The sequence below is a fragment of the Eucyclogobius newberryi genome, unplaced genomic scaffold (genome assembly GCF_026437365.1).
Source record: "Eucyclogobius newberryi isolate DKJ021-1_F unplaced genomic scaffold, fEucNew1.0.hap1 SCAF_13, whole genome shotgun sequence".
Taxonomy (NCBI): Eukaryota; Metazoa; Chordata; class Actinopteri; order Gobiiformes; family Gobiidae; genus Eucyclogobius; species Eucyclogobius newberryi.
Window position 1 is genome coordinate 6,966,547 of NW_027315757.1, and position 20,965 is coordinate 6,987,511.

Here is a 20,965-nt window from a genome sequence, read left to right on the forward strand (position 1 = left end):
CGTGAGCGACATTAGCCGTGCGCCGGCGGCTGAGGCTCTTCACACCTCTGCTGCCTCTGCTCAGCTTCTTCAAGTGCCTCTCTTTAGCAGGTGAGAGCGTTTATACGAGACAGAGCTAACACACGCAGAGCCAAAGCATTATTAAACTCTGATACATCTAAAATAATACATTATTTCCCCAGTGATTGGCGTTCCCCCAGAGCCAAAAAGCAACTCAGAATAGCAGGCATAAGTGACGGTATATGTGTGTATATTAATGACCAATATTATGCAAAAAGGGTCTTTGAAAAGCACTATAATGTATTATTAATTATAATGCAACAGGTGACCCAGACTGGAGTCAGCTCACAGCTTCAGTTTCACTTCGGTTTTCTCAATATACTGTAGGTGCTGTTTTTGACATTTGTGCTTTTACTACACGTTTGGTGGAAGAGGATGATTATGACCAGGATTCAATCATATTTTAATTGTGGCTGCAACTTCACACTGCATTTCAAACACACCAAGTTTCAGTTGTATCATCTGGACACTGTTTCTTTTAAGAGTCCAGATGATACAACTGATACTTTTTCTACAATGGATCACTCCTGGACGAATGAGGGACTACGGATTACATATTCCTATTGTAGATTGAGACTTTTCATTATTTTTGGACATTTTGATGTGATATTGCCAGGGTCTTTGTTATAAGAGAGTCTGTGTAGGCCTGAGAATATGGCAGTAACTTTATTTTCCATCTTCCTTGTAAATAAACAAATGCTGTCCAGTGACAGTTTACTACAATCAAGATACTCAGACATGTCATCATAAATCAAAAACTAAAGCCCTTCGTCAGAAAATGCAGCAGCAAACCAAAAACAAGTCTGTGCTTGGCTAATACGCCCAAGTGTCACCCAAGTGTCACCCAAGTGCCAAATGAAAGCTTCTGTCACCTGGAGTGCGACCGAACTTGCAGCACAAAGGGGAAGAGTGTGTGTGGGCAGACATCGCACCGGGAATGTGCTGTGTCCCAGTCAAACAAACTGGAGTGAAACATCTGGACACAGACACACACAGACACACACAGACACACACAGACACACACACACACAGGCACACACACACACACACACACAGACACACACACAGACACACACACACAGACACACAGACACACACACAGACACACAGACACACACACACACACACACAGACACACACACAGACACACACACACACACACAGACACACACACACACACACACACAGACACACACACACACACAGACGCACACACACACACACACACAGACGCACACACACACACAGACACACACACACACACACACAGACACAGACACACACACACACACACACAGACGCACACACACACACAGACACACACACACAGACGCACACACACAGACACAGACACACAGACCCACAGACACACACACACACACACAGACAGACACACAGACAGACACACACACACACACAGACAGACAGACAGACAGACAGACCCACAGACACACACACACACAGACACACACACACACACACACACACACACAGACACACACACAGACACACAGACGCACACACACACACAGACACACACACACACAGACGCACACACACAGACACACACACACACACACACACAGACACACAGACGCACACACACTCACACACAGACACACACACAGACGCACACACACACAAACACACACACACACAGACGCACACACACAGACACACACACACACACAGACACACACACAGACACACACACAGACACACAGACACACACACACACACACACACACACACACAGACGCACACACACACACAGACACACACACACACACACACACACACACAGACACACACACACAGACACACACACAGACACACAGACGCACACACACACTCCATCATTACCTCGCACTGTCACGTGTGAGTCACCCGAGCAGAGGTGTGCTGAGGTAACCGTCTGCAGCTGAAATACTGACAAATATATGAGCTTGTTGAAAGTGATAATGATGCTCACTCACTTTAATAAGAGGCAAAGTGCATGTGACACACACATTTCCATAAAACGCACTGAATATATTTTATAGTTTACTCAAGATCTTGCCTAGTTTCCCCCCAGTTTATATTATAATGTTACTTTCTGGTTGGACTTAAAGTGCATATGACAGGTTTTTACGATTTTCTTAATTAATTAATTTACTTTATTTGGGGTATTTAGACCTGTACATATACATTATATTTTTACACCTGGCAGTTGAGCAGGTATTTGGGGAGAACACGTGGAAAAATCTGTAGAAAATGACAGGAAGTGACATAACACTAGGGACACTTATTCCAGTCAAAGTTTATGCAGAATTTACACAAACGATACAACTTTTTTTAATCTCTAAACATGAATTCAACAAAATGAAGTGGTTCTCATATATTTTTATTTGTTAAATTAAAAAAAAAAATATGCCCAGTGTTTGCAGGAGGAATTGCTGAATCTAATGATGAAAAGAACAATCATTTATGGGGGTCAATATTGGTTTATGTGGGTCAATATTTTATGGGGGTCAATATTGGTTTATGGCGGTCAATATTGGTTTATGTGGGTCAATATTTTATGGGGGTCAATATTGGTTTATGTGGGTCAATATTTTATGGGGGTCAATATTGGTTTATGTGGGTCAATATTGGTTTATGGGGGTCAATATTGGTTTATGTGGGTCAATATTTTATGGGGGTCAATATTGGTTTATGTGGGTCAATATTTTATGGGGGTCAATATTGGTTTATGTGGGTCAATATTTTATGGGGGTCAATATTGGTTTATGTGGGTCAATATTGGTTTATGGGGGTCAATATTGGTTTATGTGGGTCAATATTTTATGGGGGTCAATATTGGTTTATGTGGGTCAATATTGGTTTATGGGGGTCAATATTGGTTTATGGGGGTCAATATTGTTTTTTTACCCTTTCTAGTGAAGGACTTTTTGTTATTTTTCTGTACTCCGATGAGTATTGAGTTGTAGACAGTTGAGGAAACATCTTGTAAGGCATATTACAGACGTAAATTAACTACGAAAGGGTTTTATTCTGCTATTTATTTATGTTTTACATTTGTTTTTAGGGAATCCTGTTCTAGGTTTATGGGTTTTATTGTATTTTCTTCAGCAATAAACCACACTTCAAAATGTGTGACAGGCCTATTAATACATGCTTATTTAGAATGTCTGGATCCATATCAGAACAAGTACAAGACCAAATAATGTAGAAACTGCTATGATTTTGAGTTGAAAATGACATAAAAATCAAATCAAATAAAAAAGGAATGACTGAATCTCAATCTTGAAAAAAAGTGATTAATTGCACAGGGCTAGATATATTTTCCGGTCCATATCGCTCACCAGATAAAATAGATATAATACTGTGATTTAGGCGCATCATTTAACTCTCGAGCCATTTAAAACAGTTTTTTCTGCCCAAAACTCCACGACAATAAGCTCCGACAGCACTCCCAACCTCCACGAGCACATAGGACATCGCCGTCGCCACGGGAGGATCCATAAATCCACATGAGCCGTAGGAAAAGAGAACAAAGATTGACCGTTTGCATACGTTTGAGCGCGGATCATGATGAATCCTGACATGTCCCACACAGACGAGGGCCAAGTCCGAAGCAGGGAGCGCATGGAAGGAAGGCCACGCTGTAATTACACCTATACACGCCACAGAACTGCATCGCACGGGCAGAAAATAGAGCGAAAACCGCCCGAATGGCACGGGCGCAGACAATGGTGGTTTCCCTATAGGAGGAAGTGGAGTGAGAATGTGGTGAAGGGAAAATGCTCATTTGCCATTTGTTCTGTTTGAGATATAAGTAAGTAAGTCAAGATTATAATTCATTGGGAGAAGCTTTTTATGTATATGGAGTTCAACTCAGTGAATGCCCACCACAAGGTTCCATGAGTAAATGTCCCATCTATATTTCCAATAGGGTTTCTGGAAAAAAAAGAAGGAAATTCTCTAGAAAGTCTTAAATAAATGGGAAATGTACTGTCGAAGTGAAGCATTGGCTGACATCAGTGGCGACATTTAACATACCAAGCAGTAGCAAGAAAAGCTAAAGCGGAACATAACAAAATGAAGCTCGAGATTAAAAAGCTGATTTTACAAAAACTAAAGGATTTTGAACTAAGAAAATGTTTATGATCTGAAAATCGACCACTAGTCCTACTCACGACCCTTACGCTTACAATACCCTACATTTTAACGGCATTAAACTTAGCCATCTCCATTGAGACAAATGAGTGAACACAGCAGGTCAGGTTACAGGTTAGATCTGTGCAACGGCAAGCGCACTCACAGTAAGAAAGCAAGTTTTTCAAGGTATTTGTTATATTTGAGCGATAAAAGCACTGCTAATTGAACAAAGATATCGTAGATACGTTTAATACCAAACTGTGGCACATTCAAAGCAAAGAAACAACATCTCCAGTGAGACCCCCCTCTCAAACAAAGACGTTAACTTAGTGCAGCTTTAACATCGTAAAATAGGGAGGCTGAGCTCTGGGGGTCGAGTGGTCTGTACAGAATGAAGCTGGTCGGGACAGGAAGTTCTCTGTGGTCACTGTCTGCCCTTGTAGCTGAATCTGCTTTCCCTCCACACGGCAGCCTTTTCACATAAAACACACAGGATCCATATAACTTATTTCTTCTCCGAAACACTGGCTCATTTACGCCGGTGTGGAATAGTCTTAGCATGTGGTAATACCCTGACTTTTCAGAGGAGAAGATCACAATCAGGAGCTGAGAGCGACATCAAAATGAGTCTGAGGGAAACACATCTACACGTGAACACAGATTTACACGTGAACAGAGATCTACACGTGAACACAGAGCTACACGTGAACACAGATCTACACGTGAATACAGATCTACACGTGAACACAGATCTGCACGTGAACAGAGATCTACACGTGAACACAGAGCTACACGTGAACAGAGATCTACACGTGAACACAGAGCTACACGTGAACACAGATCTACACGTGAACACAGATCTGCACGTGAACACAGATCTACACATGAACACAGATCTGCACGTGAACACAGAGCTACACGTGAACACTGATCTACACGTGAAGAGAGATCTCCACGTGAACACAGAGCTACACGTGAACACTGATCTACACGTGAAGAGAGATCTACACGTGAACACAGATCTACACGTGAAGAGAGATCTACACGTGAACACAGATCTACACGTGAAGAGAGATCTACACGTGAACAGAGATCTACACGTGAACAGAGATCTACACGTGAACACAGATCTACACGTGAACACAGATCTACATGTGAAGAGAGATCTACACGTGAATACAGATCTACACGTGAACACAGATCTACATGTGAAGAGAGATCTACACGTGAATACAGATCTACACGTGAACAGAGATCTACACGTGAACAGAGATCTACACGTGAACACAGAGCTACACGTGAACACAGATCTACACGTGAATACAGATCTACACGTGAACAGAGATCTACACGTGAACAGAGATCTACACGTGAACACAGAGCTACACGTGAACACAGATCTACACGTGAACACAGATCTACACGTGAACAGAGCTCTACACGTGAACACAGAGCTACACGTGAACACAGATCTACACGTGAACACAGATCTACACGTGAAGAGAGATCTACACGTGAACAGAGATCTACACGTGAACAGAGATCTACACGTGAACACAGATCTACACGTGAACACAGATCTACACGTGAAGAGAGATCTACACGTGAATACAGATCTACACGTGAACAGAGATCTACACGTGAACAGAGATCTACACGTGAACACAGATCTACACGTGAACAGAGCTCTACACGTGAACACAGAGCTACACGTGAACACAGATCTACACGTGAACACAGATCTACACGTGAAGAGAGATCTACACGTGAACACAGATCTACACGTGAACAGAGATCTACACGTGAAGAGAGATCTACACGTGAACACAGATCTACACGTGAACAGAGATCTACACGTGAAGAGAGATCTACACGTGAACACAGATCTACACGTGAACAGAGATCTACACGTGAACACAGATCTACACGTGAACACAGATCTACACGTGAACAGAGATCTACACGTGAACACAGATCTACACGTGAACAGAGATCTACACGTGAACACAGAGCTACACGTGAACACAGATCTACACGTGAACACAGATCTACACGTGAACACAGATCTACACGTGAACACAGATCTACACGTGAACACTGATCTACACGTGAACACAGATCTACACGTGAACACAGATCTACACGTGAACAGAGATCTACACGTGAACACAGATCTACACGTGAACAGAGATCTACACGTGAACACAGATCTACACGTGAACACAGATCTACACGTGAACAGAGATCTACACGTGAACACAGATCTACACATGAACAGAGATCTACACGTGAACACAGATCTACACGTGAACACAGATCTACACGTGAAGAGAGAGCTACACGTGAACACAGATCTACACGTGAACACAGTTCTACACGTGAACACAGATCTACACGTGAACAGATATCTACACGTGAACACAGAGCTACACGTGAACACAGATCTACACGTGAACAGAGAGCTACACGTGAACACAGATCTACACGTGAACACAGATCTACACGTGAACACAGATCTACACGTGAACAGATATCTACACGTGAACACAGAGCTACACGTGAACACAGATCTACACGTGAACACAGATCTGCACGTGAACACAGATCTACACGTGAACAGAGATTTACACGTGAACACAGATCTACACGTGAACAAGAGATCTACACGTGAACAAGAGATCTACACGTGAACACAGATCTACACGTGAACACAGATCGACACGTGAACACAGATCTACACGTGAACACAGAGCTACACGTGAACACAGATCGACAAGTGAACACAGATCGACACGTGAACACAGATCTACACGTGAACAGAGATCTACATGTGAACACAGAGCTACACGTGAACACAGATCTACACGTGAACACAGAGCTACACGTGTACACAGAGCTACACGTGTACACAGAGCTACACGTGAACACAGAGCTACACGTGAACACAGAGCTACACGTGAACACAGATCTACACGTGAACACAGATCTACACGTGAACACAGATCTACACGTGAACACAGATCGACACGTGAACACAGATCGACACGTGAACACAGATCTACACGTGAACACAGAGCTACACGTGTACACAGAGCTACACGTGAACACAGAGCTACACGTGAACACAGATCTACACGTGAACACAGAGCTACACGTGAACACAGATCTACACGTGAACACAGATCTACACGTGAACACAGATCTACACGTGAACACAGATCTACACGTGAACAGAAAGCTACACGTGAACACAGATCTCCACGTGAACAAAGATCTACACGTGAACACAGATCTACACATGAAAAGAGAGCTACACGTGAACACAGATCTACACGTGAACACAGTTCTACACGTGAACACAGATCTACACGTGAACAGAGAGCTACACGTGAACACAGATCTACACGTGAACACAGATCTACACGTGAACACAGATCTACACGTGAACAGAGATCTACACGTGAACACAGATCTACACGTGAACACAGATCTACACATGAAGAGAGAGCTACACGTGAACACAGATCTACACGTGAACACAGTTCTACACGTGAACACAGATCTACACGTGAACAGAGAGCTACACGTGAACACAGATCTACACGTGAACACAGATCTACACGTGAACAGATATCTACACGTGAACACAGAGCTACACGTGAACACAGATCTACACGTGAACACAGATCTGCACGTGAACACAGATCTACACGTGAACACAGAGCTACACGTGAACACAGAGCTACACGTGAACAGAGATCTACACGTGAACACAGATCTACACGTGAACAAGAGATCTACACGTGAACAGAGATCTACACGTGAACACAGATCTACACGTGAACACAGATCTACACGTGAACACAGATCGACACGTGAACACAGATCTACACGTGAACACAGAGCTACACGTGAACACAGATCTACACGTGAACACAGATCGACACGTGAACACAGATCTACACGTGAACAGAGATCTACACGTGAACACAGAGCTACACGTGAACACAGATCTACACGTGAACACAGATCGACACGTGAACACAGATCTACACGTGAACACAGATCTACACGTGAACACAGATCTACACGTGAACACAGAGCTACACGTGTACACAGAGCTACACGTGAACACAGAGCTACACGTGAACACAGAGCTACACGTGAACACAGATCTACACGTGAACAGAGATCTACACGTGAACAGAAAGCTACACGTGAACACAGATCTCCACGTGAACAGAGATCTACACATGAAGAGAGAGCTACACGTGAACACAGATCTCCACGTGAACAGAGATCTACACATGAAGAGAGAGCTACACGTGAACACAGAGCTACACTCTCACTGAACGCTCGTCAGAACCAGGTGCACATCAAGGCGCCACTTTATGGAAAATCTCATCGGATCAGATTCGGGAAAGAGTCGGGCGATGTTTGGAAGTCGTTTAAACGCCGCTGAAGCCGATGTTTGTTGCCTCTGAAGTTCCACCCGTGAAGAGAGTGTAACTGGCACATACAGTACTTATAGAATATAGAAGCAGAAGAACTAAACAACACACAGCACTGCTCTACTTTCTATGTGTGTGAATCCACTAATCCACAAAGACAGACGTTTATAATAATAAGACCGGGGTCAGTTATGAAAGACTCGACTTCTGTCTTACATCTCAATACAGTCTCACAAATGCCCTTTGCATCCCTTTATACAAACTGTCGTCATAGCGACAGTGTGAAGACGACAGGAAGAAGGCTCCCTCTGTGTCCTGTGTTTCTCATTCTGGTCCCAGCGCTCACTGGGTCTGGGAGGGAGGGGGGAGGGGGGAGGAGGAAGGAGGGAGGAGAGAGGAGAGAGGAGGAGGAGGGAGGGAGGGAGGAGGCCCGGAAGAACCACTGACGTACAGTATGGCTCACTATTTAATATTCAAATGTGTGACGAAAGTTTGTAAAGACAAGAGTTAAGACAATATCGATCTTTAAATTGATCTTTTCTGCTAAGAATAAAACGTTTTGTGGAGGAAAAAACAGGCTTCATCTCTTTCAAATGAACAAACGTTGGCGTTGTTGTATATGTTGAGTTTATTGTAAAGTGTTTAAACGTTTGCTGAACCGTTTGGACTAGATCTTCACATGAACAGGCAAAAACACCTGTCAGAAACCCCACGCCTCTTAAAGCCCCTCTTCTTCACTGTCAGCGCTCGGAGGGGATGACAAGCCCCCGTGTCACGTGACCACTGCCTCCAGGTGTTTGTCTGCATCAGGTCATTGATTCGCTGCACACTGGAGCTCTTTGTCCCGCACGCTCTGTGAGAAACTGTGTCCATCCTCCCCTCGCAGACGGAACTGACTCAGACCCCGCCGCTTTCAGCCACTCCGATACGCAAGATTTTACTTTCAGACAGGCTAAAAGGCTAAAACAAATAGCAGCTAGCATCAAAGTGGATCGTTAGCAAGCGGGAAGAGGTGGTCGGACTGTTTTATCTGTCAAAACGTTGGCAGGAAAGTCAAAGATTCACGTTATTGCACCTTTAACTGAAGAACCTTTTGATAAATCTTGCGCTATGGTTGATGGGGAAACAGCCTTTTGTTTGGAATGGAAAGCTCCTGTATTATGTGACTCATAAGCCCCCACAGTGGAGCAGGACACCTGACACCAGCATCTTATGTTGCCACAAGTTTGTACTTCTACTCACTCGCTAATAGTCAGTGGCTGGTAAAGCATTTTGAAAGCTTCTAGGGGTGGTGCCTCTCCAGCTGACAGCAAGAAGGTCTCCGGTTTGATTCCTGAAGCGTGCAGGGCCTTTCTGTGTTCATTCATCTGACAAAAACATGCACAGCCGCTGCTCCTGACAGGCTGATGTTTGGGTTAAGTTGAAGTTTTTGTAGAGGAGTCAGTTTCTCATATTAAACACGACCATGCTGGGGTACGGGCGAAACTGTGGGAATCGTCTCCACTTCCTTCTCCAAAGTCTGAAAGCTTTGTGTGAGAATAGGACTGAGAATAATCATTTAATAGCAGGTGATTATAGGCCTACGTACTGAGGCTGACCCCTTTCTGAACCTCTCTTCCTCTCTACCGTGTTTCTGCTGTCTGGGGCTTCAGAAAAAAGGCATGTTATTGAGTTTGAACGATACACTATTCAATATCACAACCCAACATAGACATTAGATTCTAAAGCCAATCACGTCATTCACCAAACATGGGATTGAGCAGAGAATTTTGTTTTTTTGTTTATTGATGGTCTGAGCTGGTCATGCGGCTGCTGACAGTAAAAATCAAAAGTAGCTACTAAAGAATCCAGCTTCAGTCAGATCTTCCCGTGTCGCCGATGAGGACAATCTAGTTTGTGTGCACAAAGGAGGTTGTCCAAATGATACCCAGATGTAGGGTAGGGTATTGTTTAAAATGTACCAGTACAGAACCAAAAAAGTGGTGCTGCTGGTTAAGGCAGGTAGATATGACCAAAAATGATATCAATTAGAAAATGTTTCAATAAAGATAGAATTGACACATACTTCAAAAATAAAAAATGGAACAATTTCTTTTCAATCTAACAAAACAAGCTCTTTCTGATATACATTCAAGCAAAAGCCAAACACATTGTGACACTTTATGAGAGGTCTATAATGCAACATCTGCCGGCTTTAAATTCAATAATCTAACTATAGCCGGTCAGGTAAAGGCTGGGCAGACATTCATTTGGCTTTTCACATGTTAAGGAATATTGTTTTATTTGAGATAGTCGTTTCAAACGTTGAACATGAGAACATGAGCTGCACAGAACATTCTCAGCAGCGGCTCAGACACAGACAAACTCCTCTCACTGCACACAGTTTGATTAAGAACTCAAATAAATACTGATCTTCACAGTGCGACTGCCTCATGTTTTCAGCGTGGTGGTGGGAACCTTTAGATGACTCGTTAGATGTAATGTGAGACGCCTTAGGGCCCTCGCCCGTGTCATGGGGCGGGTACAAAGAGGTTTTGCTGGTGCTGCCTGGTGGCCGAGTGGTTAAGGCGGCAGCACGTATGCCGGGCTCCATGTGCAGCCGGCTGCAAAGTTGCGAGTTTGAATCTGATGACAATTTACTGCATGCCCTGTCTAATAAAGCCTTGCAATGCTTCTCGCTCTGTGCGCTCTCCATGAAAACAACAGCACTGCACATGTGCCTTTCATCCATATCTTATGGCAATATTTCAAGTTCATATTATCACTCAAAATCACACCAGTATCATTGTGAAAGGTATGGCATGGCCCAGCCATACTTAACCTGGCTAGCCAGATGTATGATGAATGATGAATGATGAATGACTACTGGCACTGAAAATAATAGGAATCAAAACTGATACTGAGAGCAAGTTTTGATGGTGTGTGAAGCACAAATGAAGGATGAAAACCATGTTTTTTCCCTCAAAAAACAGTGTTAAATGGATTTCATGAGTCGTAGAAAAAGCTTCAGTTGTAGTCATCTGGACTCAGTTAGAAAGAGTTAGACGTTTCGACTCTCATCCAAGAGTTATTGACAATGACTCTTGGATGAGAGTCGAAACGTCTATTTTTTCTAACCGAGTCCAGATGACTACAACTGAAGCTTTTTCTACAATGGAACACGCTTGGACGAATGAGGGATTACACCGACAGATTTCATGAGAGTTATAATTCTGCAGCCATTCTAGATACTGACTAATACATGAAAAGGTACCAAACTGGATTGTCCACAGGAAAAATCAGGACAAAATGTGACCTTTCTTGAATCATTTTAGAAAGGTCTTGATCTTCTTCTGTACGGTTGACCATAAAGTACCATTAAAACTGTGATTCATTTTGTTTAAGCGTCGTGACACTAATGTGGCCTGAGGATACAACCTCAGGCCAACCTCCTCTTGACCCTCAGCCTCAGCCCGGAGCACTGACCCAGTCCCCCAGACGGCCTGCAGCCTGGAGCGCACACTTCTTCCTCTGACCTGTTGTGACGGCAGTGCACTCTCTCTCCCCTCCGCCACATTGTTCTACTGTAAACAAAAGCCTTTCCTCTCCCCTCAGTCTGCTCCAGTCTGACCTCAGAGGAACACAGTGGAGCAGTCATGGCAGGTGCACATGGAGGGCTCTTCTCTGTCTCCAGTGTGTCTCAGACTGGTCTTCGTAATCAATCACTGATGACAGAGCCGTGGGTAATGTAGCTGGGAGGAGGTTGGCATTAGCTGGACAGGGGCTTCTTCTGAATGGAGACCCTCTGGACACCAGACGGACACAGGAAGGAAACTTGGTGCAGCTCATTAGAGATGGTTTATTTTTAACAGCGATGTTACACACTGCTGCGTAACTATTCAGGAAAGGTCCAACTTTGTCCTATTTATTGATTATTTTCAGTAAAGGTACTTTGTTTGAATGAGTATCTAGTTATTATATCAATCTATCTATCTGGGTATCTATTTTTTTTTTAACAACGGTCAACGATAAATGGGTTTAAGGGTAAATATAATGCCTTAAAAAAAAAAAGAAGTAAGACATATTTTAGAGGTTTTGTCAAAAATACAAAGAAATACAACTCACTGTGTACTTTATAGAAGGCGTTTAAATTTCAGCACTGTTGAGTAACATTTTGAAGGAAGAAAAACTAAGAAAATGATTTAAAAAGCAACAATTTAATGGACAACCAATATATACCGATTAAAAAATAATTAATGGTCACGTTCAGCACTTTTCTTTGTATTTTGGGCTCTAAATTTGCCTCTATTCACAGTCACACTACGTTAGAACGAATCATGCACTAAATACCAAAAGAGGTTTTCAATATTCTCCCCTTTTTCTGAGTTTTAATCCTGGTGGAACTCCAAACAATAAATAAAGGTAATTTCAGGTTGTGCACTGCTACAGCAATTTGAGTTTTTAGTAGATTTTTCCCATGGCTTTGTCAGGAAATATGTGGGAGAGCAGCAAGGAACACCCACCACACCGTCGCCTCTCAGCCAATCCACAAATCTGATAAGAGGTTAGCTGTGATAGCAACATTAGCGTCAAGACAAGTAATGTGAACATAGAAGTACAAAGCGCCAGGAAAATCGCCTTTTCTTAACGGCAATTTCCAGGATTCAAAAAGAGGAAAGTGGATTCTGCCTCAGTAACTAAAGCATCGTTGTGCTTTGAAGACTTGGACAGACCGATCTTGTCAAAAAACACTTTAGACGAGGAGGAAATCCCAACGCTCCAAGAACATTCCCGAGATTCCCAGTGTACGAGGGCAGGACATGTGGGGACATCTGTTGCCTGAAATTACAAAGGCTTTGGAAAAGTTTGTGGAATTTGAGGAAAGCGTTGACAGAAAACATAATATCCGAGTGGAGCCTGTGACTAAGTAGACGATATATCATTTGAGCCGCGGCAGCACCTGCGCCACGCCGATGACGGGCGCAGAGAAGACAAGAGGAAGCGTGGACCTGTTCTGCCGCATGCTTCTACTGCACAAAGAATATAACTCGGCATCACACAAAGCCAGTGGTTAAAATGCATTGTTGGCATGAGCGCGAGTGGAACGATGACTTGCGTGATTTAGTTTCGGTGACGTTTTTGGAGGCCACGCCGGCGCAATCGACAAGAGAGTGATCGCATCTCACCCGAATGTGTGTACTTTTGTAAACAATCCGAGTTGTGTTATGTAGCGCAATGTGATGTGATTGGAGGGAGAGTGTTTTGTCCTGAGGGCTGTTATTCACCTCAAACTGCCCTGACAAAGGACGCTGACTCTGCCTGACAAATCCTCCAGCTAAACAGCACTGAGACCTTTAATCGACACACAAAGGCGACTAAACTATCTTAAAATGGCTTAGTTATAGCTTCATTGTCCTTTTCGCTGCTGCCACAATTTAGATATAACCACAAGCTCTGTCAGTTGTGTGGTTTCTGAAACATACACAAGCAGAGTAAAGTTATCAACTGGAAAAGTATTTTTCTGACTTTTTCACGTCTATAGAGCTGAAACTAGTATATATATATATATATATATATATATATATATATATATATATATATATATATATATATATTACAATTAATTAGGTAATCAAACAATGGTTTCTATGACTCCAAAGTTATAATGACATCAAAAAGACACAGGAAACATGTACATTTTGTGTTTTGCTTACTCTCCTTCAGGATGACTTTTAGCAGCGTCACTTTAGTTTAATCTGGGTCAAATTTAGCAAAATATATTTTCATTTACCAGACTTTTCCCAATTCTTAATTAACCAAAGGAACTTCACCATTTCACTGCAAGTTTTTCTTGAAGAACAAAAAATGTTGGGAAGATGCAAGAACACTCGTCTGCTCTAAGGAGTAGGAGGGTTGGAACAAAGTCAAATTAACAACTGCAAGCACTTCAGTTGATAAGAAATGTCATCATTGACGTAGTCAGACTGACAGGATAAGAAGGAGACTGCCTAAATATGCCAAAACACTCGGACTAGGACATTGCCTTGAGAGTTGCCAAACAAAGAGATTCTTCTTCTTAGCAGGTCGAACGTGTGTCTTCCCTTGAGGAAACCTGCTGGACTGCACGAGGAAACTGTCCACACACAGGCACACATGAGAGGAAAAGTGTCTGGCAGCGCTGCACTGTGAGAACATTTCATCCGCCTCACGTCACCTTTTTCCCTCTGCGATCCACTCCACGCCAATTACATAACAGTCCAGCAGCAGCAGCAGCAACCCGGCCACCTATATGGCCTGGAACTCAAGGCTAATGGAATTTTCGCTGCATTCCTGTCAAATCTTTCTATTCTGTCCATAGCGGAGAGGTGTCCATGGTGCCGCCGATGTGTCAAAGTCCAAACAGCGAGCAAAGCGGAGGTGGTGGTGGTCAGATCTGTTGGCTGGACACGTCTTTGGATGGAGAGGCTTCTTGGCGGCTGTGGTCTTCAATGATGTAATTGAGGAGACTTTAAGCTCAGTACAAAGTGTGGTTAGAACCAACTTGTTAAACGGAGCTAAAAGGAACAACATTGGAATATGAGACGGGCAATAAAGAGCCAATGTTATTTCGTTTTTGCAATGATCTCAGAATATTAGATTATGGTGTGGGTCTAAAACATGCATGAACAATAGGCTCATACTCCAGCTAGCATCTCATGACTCAAGGTTGGGAGAGTGACGAGTTTATACAGTGGGATTGATGAACGCAAAGGTCAATATATGAAGTATAGACCCAATTCCAGTGTGTGTATACACCTGTGTTCTAAAGGCTTGAATGCATTTTCAATGGGCGTTAGCATTAGCCTCCAAATATCACATTACACATGGCAAATGTATAAAACCTATAAAAGTACCAAGAACTATGTATCTGTGTAGCCTTCAAATGTCAAAATGAATGATATTAAGGTGTCCTATAAAAACTGAATGGGACAGAACGTTCATGTCAGTACCAGGCTCATGAGTCCTGGAGGTTTTTTTTTTAGATTTGCACTTCTGTTCTTTTGGCACTTCCTGTTGAGTGGGAATCGCGTTCCCTTAAATGGAGAACGAGAGAAAGGTATTGTGGCTAAAATGAGGTAAAATAGATTAATTTGTGTAAAATGTTCAATGTTCATGTGACCAACAAGTGAACCTGACCGGCGTAGTGGTCAGTATAGAACGTATCTGATGTTGAGATCTACACCTCTATGTAAACTGATACAAGCAGAGGGAGGGGCACAATTAATGGCACCATCCGCGGCATAAGAGGTCCCATTACATCTACAGCACAACGTATTATGCATTATAACAATCAGAAATCAATCAGAAGAAGATAATTTGACAAATTGTAATATCATTAACAGTTGCTCACTAGAATGAACTGTAAAATCCTTGGCTGAACAAACATAAACAGCTGTTATTACATGTGAGGTGGACATGTCCAAAGTGTGTCCTCAGGAGTTTCAGGGAATAAAGATGGTTAAAGTACTAATTGACTGAAACTGTTAATAAATGGCTATGGCTCTGTTGAGTCATCTAGGTCACAATTGATTTTCTAGACTGATTGCAGTAGTGTCAGGAGTTAATATTGTAAATAATTAAGCCAATGGAAAATTACTCTATTTCCATCATCATAGTGATACATGGGGAGTTTCACTGAACCAAATACCAACCAATACCAGAGGAGAAACTGAAAGTTATATAGCCTACAGGGACATTGAGCAAATAAAAGTGGAAACATTCTGAAGCGACACTTTAACAAGCTTTAGTGATGGGCCGAACGAGTTGAGCTCAGAGAGTGATGCCTGTGTCCAGCTCTGTCATGTGACCAACACATCTCCTGTGTCATTGGCTGCTGCTCGTCTCAGAAGCTGCAGCACGAGGCTCAAGTCTGTCGCTGTGTCTCTGTTTGCTTTGTGCTTCATCGGTGATAACAATTTGATATTTCACTAGAAAAACCAGTGCAATACTGCTCTGTATTTTACTATACTTTTTACATACATTTTCACTGTATTACTTATATTACAGCCAACTTTACAGTACAATGCACTGGGACGGTTTGCAGCCGAGTGTGAAGCGGCTGGGATGAGAATCAGCACCTCCAAATCTGAGGCCATGGTTCTCGACCGGAGAAAGGTGGCTTGCCCTCTTCAGGTGGGTGGGTGGGGTGTCCTTGCCCCAAGTGGAGGAGTTCAAGTATCTCGGGGTCTTGTTCACGAGTGAGGGAAGGATGGAGCGTGAAATCGACAGGCGGATCGGTGCAGCGGACTGTTGTGGTGAAGAAGGTCAAAAGGCAAAGCTCTCTATTTACCGGTCGGTCTACGTTCTACCCTCACCTATGGTCATGAGCTTTGGGTAATGACCAAAAGGACAAGATCAAGCGGTCGAAATGAGTTTCCTCCGCCGGGTGGCTGGGCGCTCCCTTAGAGATAGGGTGAGGAGCTCAGCCACATTGGAGGAGCTCGGAGTAGAGCCGCTGCTCCTCCACGTCAAGACTAAGTGATCTCTTATTTGTTGCTCATTAGAACGCATTCTCATTCAAAAATGTTTTTTGGGTGAATGGTCCTGATCAAACTCAGAACTAGTATAAGAAACAACAATTACTTGAAAATTCCACTAGTTTTTATCATCTTTGTGGAATCAAAATCGGTTTCAAGTAATGAGCCTTTTCCTTAGTGTCAAAACATTTTAATACTCTAGCTTTACAGAGCGTTAAAACCAGAGCAGTGTTTTACAATTAAAGTTGCGCAATTAATCCAATTTCAACCAAGCTTGAGGTTCAGTCCTCTCAATGAGATGCTTGGCTCTTTTATAGAGACGTCTACAGCAAAGCCTGTCAGGAAAAACATGTGGTTTGGAGCAAAGTTCGGGCTCTGGAGGAGGACTGCACCATACAGTATATCACAAAAGTATCAATGTTGTCTAATATAACAATTCATTTGGTATCGTAACAAACTAAATATATCACAAAAAACACAAACATCCTCCATCAGACAGAAATGTACAGTTTTGTTTTAAAAGAACAGGATTCATTTATGGCAGGAATTTGTTTTATAATATCATTTAAATCATTGCAATATTTTTCAATATCGTGCAGCACTTTTTTTGTGTGATAAATGACAATGATTGATTTAAGTCAATCTTGCTTTTGTTCAGGAAATATTCAAAGCCATTTTAATTTGGTTTTAATAAAACAAAACAAAATGAAATAGAAAATTGTCTCCAGAGGTTAACAGTCACGTACGGTAGAGTTGGGAAAGTGTCAGTACAAAAATGCTTCCTTAAAAGTGTCATTATTATCCTCTGAAAATCAAAAGCTTCTGTTTTGCGGTTAACATGGTTGATTCGTTGATTTGGCACCACTTTTCTACCGTCTGCGGCTGAAAACTCCAAAGAAAATGACTCAGCAGTGACACTCCCAGTTTTGGAATCAGACGATACTCCGGACTGGATTCCCTTCTAAACAAACCCACGTGCTTCCTCAGCAGCCAGACAGTTCCACCTCAGCAGATCCCGCTCGGCAATATTCCCGCTCCGGAACTCTACCTCCGGGCCCCCCTCTTGCGCATGCCTGGCATTCTCCGACATCCATCCAGCGACCCCGGGGAGCCGCGTTGAAATATCCCATTTGCTCTGGGCCGTGCGTCGCGCTGGAATCCTGCGGTGTATTTGTACAACTCGGGCGCAGATGCCTTTTTGAAAGACGATCCAGTGTGAATACAAACAAGTCTCCTGTGAAGCCGGCTCCTCTGAGGACTGGGACGGGGGGCTGGGGGGCCATGGACAGATGCCTGCAGTCAGCTGTTGGGCTGTGGTGGGGATGTCAAGTCATATCCTTGTGTTATCATATTTGGGAAAACATTTTTGAAATTAGAGCCAGATATTTAAGATAAGATAAGATATTCCTTTATTGTCCACACATGGGGAAATTTCTATGTAATGAAGTAAAATTGTTTTTTTCCCCCAGAACAGATGTATTGTAAAGGCTGTGTGGGTAAAAATAAGACCACTGTGTGCTGTTTGCATCTAATTATACTCTCCAGGACATTAGATTTCATTACGCGTTTTAATCAACTGCTGTTAGCATGCTAGTTGTTGTTAGCTTTCCCGTGATGGCAAAACTCTGCTCTGCTCTGGCCACTGAAAGTTGTGTAAACTGTTGTAAACTCATTGCAGAGGAATAAATACAATGTTTGAAACGTGTTTGAAAGTGAAGAGTAAAGTATCCAAGAATGCTAACGGCAGCTACGGACTAAATGCTACCGTTATGTTAGCGCTGTCTGTTGTGATTAAAGGCCCGTACACACCGCGGCGGCCGAATCGCGCCCGACGCAGAAGTTAGACGCCTGTACATTTGAAGACAAACGCCCCGGACGCACGTTCTCGACGCCCCGGACTCATGTCCGTAAAATACACTCAGCAGCAGACGTGTGTCCGAGTCGTCCTGCACATGCTCAGTGGAGGAGTTGTGCAGTGTTGCTTTTCTCGTGGTGTAAATGGAGTTTTAATGGCGGACCATGGCTTCGGTTTATTAACTTTACAAAGTCCAAAAGCGGAGGCGATGGGCCCCGGGGCCCGTCTGGGACCCGCATATACTTCAGAGGTGAGCAGAGTTTAGTCAATATCATTATTTGCTCCAAGAGCTGCTTCTAAAGATGTTTTTTTTATCTTGCGGGTTTGTTTTGGGTCTTTTTCCGGGTCGTGCGTAGCACGTCATCTCTGATTGGCTGCTGCGGCGCATCTGCTGCAGAAAGTTTAACAAAGCTGAATATGTCGCGCCGGCCGCTTTGGGCGCTTCGGGCGCGCGCTCAAAGCGCAGAGAGCGTACGAAAACGCACGAATCACGCCGCAAAAACTAAGAAATCGCACCGCTGGAAACGCAGGACGCGCGCTTACATTGACTTTGAATGTAAACTGAACACTTCAGCCGCCGTGGTCTGTAACCCCCTTAAACATCTACAGAGCAATCTATTAACTTGTGGAGTTGACGTCATGGCAACAACCAACGTTAAGATCCAGTGTTGACATTAAGTGAATTAGTTGTGCTTAAACATACACAGAATTTGCCCAAAAACGTCTTAAAAGAGGAGAGAAGTAGCGCCTCCCACTGAATCAAAATTTACTGAATCAAGTTTTTAGATTTTTAAGAGATTAGAGGGTAAAATGTACCCTCTAACTGGAGACTAACTGGTTCAAACCTTGCCCAAGGAGAGAGCAAAGCCAAAAGATTAGTGGCTTCTGACAAAACTGACAATTATGGACGCCACAAAAACAACTTCAGTTCACACTGTATTCTACCAAAGATACACATGTAATGGGAAACTACTTCATTTTACTACAAGTTTACTTCCGGGTTTAGTCCCAATTTTTGGTGTGAATACAAATGTTCCGGTGACTTTCCCAAGCAGCTGCGCCTTATCCGGGCCCATCTGCTGGAGGTTCGCCCGGGCTTCAGAGTTAATGCTATGGAGGCTGTGTCCGTGCAGGTTCGCAGTAGAGGAATCCGTCTCGAGTTTCCCCTCCTGCGTCAGAGCGGCGGGTGGAGGCGTAGAGGGGCAGGCCGGACCACCCGTCTCAGGCTGCTACCCCGTCACCTCGGCAGGAAAAGGAAACGCCAAAGTGGAGCTTCAAGAGCTTCGCCGAAAACCAAGAATGCCCCAACGGCTGGTGTCGGAGGGCATGCCACACTGAATATATTATATCTATCAGTATATCAGTTAATATATTTGAGGGCACTGCCACTCAAATATATTAACTGATGATTTGGTCGAATCGCCCAGAAATATGAACTTACCTTTTAAAAATGGATGAGAAATTTGGTTAAGATTAGACAACAGGAATCGGAGTCCAGCTTCAATTTGGTCCTTTGAATCTAGTCCAAGTTAATAAAATGCATAATCTATATTCATATTCAATTCAACCTCTATTTTCCACTAATAACATATATAATAATCTATAAAAAGCTTAATTTGAAAGTACAGTGTTAAAGCTTCAGTGCCTGATTTCTAAACTGTGAAAGGAGGAACCATGGTTTTAAATCAATCAAAGTAGTTCCGAGTTCAGCCGAGCCACAACCGAACCACAATCGAACCACAACCGAACCACAGCCGAACCAGAGCCGAGCCACATCCGAACCACAGCCGAACCACAGCCGAACCACAGCCGAACCACAGCCGAGCCACAGCCGAACCACAGCCGAACCACAACCGAGCCACAGCCGAACCACAGCCGAACCACAGCCGAGCCACAGCCGAGCCACATCCGAACCACAGCCGAACCACAGCCGAACCACAGCCGAGCCACAGCCGAGCCACAGC

The 20,965-nt window shown here is 43.4% G+C and overlaps 1 protein-coding gene across 1 annotated transcript in view; it reads right to left on the reverse strand.

Moving 5' to 3' along the window:
* LOC140357890 (E3 ubiquitin-protein ligase SMURF2) overlaps positions 1-20,965 on the reverse strand; it is a 79,169-nt gene that overhangs the window by 34,403 nt on the left and 23,801 nt on the right. The window lies entirely within an intron of this gene.